Source organism: Anastrepha obliqua, chromosome 2, assembly GCF_027943255.1.
Source record: "Anastrepha obliqua isolate idAnaObli1 chromosome 2, idAnaObli1_1.0, whole genome shotgun sequence".
Lineage (NCBI taxonomy): Eukaryota > Metazoa > Arthropoda > Insecta > Diptera > Tephritidae > Anastrepha > Anastrepha obliqua.
Window position 1 is genome coordinate 61,714,369 of NC_072893.1, and position 690 is coordinate 61,715,058.

The 690-nt window shown below is 34.1% G+C and overlaps 1 non-coding gene across 1 annotated transcript; it reads left to right on the forward strand.

Moving 5' to 3' along the window:
• Positions 1–414: 414 nt before the first annotated feature.
• On the forward strand, positions 415–486 carry Trnah-gug (transfer RNA histidin (anticodon GUG)). The gene has a single exon. It is a non-coding gene; the product is annotated as a tRNA-His (tRNA).
• The last annotated feature ends 204 nt before the right edge of the window (positions 487–690 follow it).

Consider the following 690-nt stretch of genomic DNA (forward strand, 5'->3'; position numbering starts at 1 on the left):
AAACCACACAATTTGTAAGCCAATAGAGTCAAAATATGGACAATTTGATTTCATTTTCTCTGTATTGTCTTAAAAAAAAATGTTACGCCTTTAAGAAAATATTTTGGTAGTTACGAATTTTTCTTTAAATTAGCTTATAAGTGGCCGTAATTTTTCTCTGTTTCTTATATTTATTTTTTTACTTCTTTTGCTATTGCTGCTGTTACTTTTTCACGCCAATTTCTGCTATTTTCAATTACCGCTAAGTGGTTTTCGGTTGCTGCTGTTGCACCATAGGCAACCGCCGCTGCCTTGGGTGTGGCTGAGGCACGTCTAAACATACGCATATGCATATGCGCGTACATATTTACTGATTTTTATCTTCTTTTTCGCTCTTATTCACTTTCAAATGGCTTCAGCGATAAGCTTCCAATAGCCGTGATCGTCTAGTGGTTAGGACCCTACGTTGTGGCCGTAGTAACCCAGGTTCGAATCCTGGTCACGGCAATGCTTCGCTTAAGGTGAAACATTGTCACGGATGGCAGCCATTTTTTGAATTTAGTTATTTTATTTATTTGCAGGAACAAATTTAAAAATAACTTACAACATAAACCGAAATTTAAACACTTTCTTTGCATATTTTTTCGAATACTAATTTTTTTTATAAAAGAAGCAAGTTCTGGGAATATAATTTTTATTTAATAAACTTTT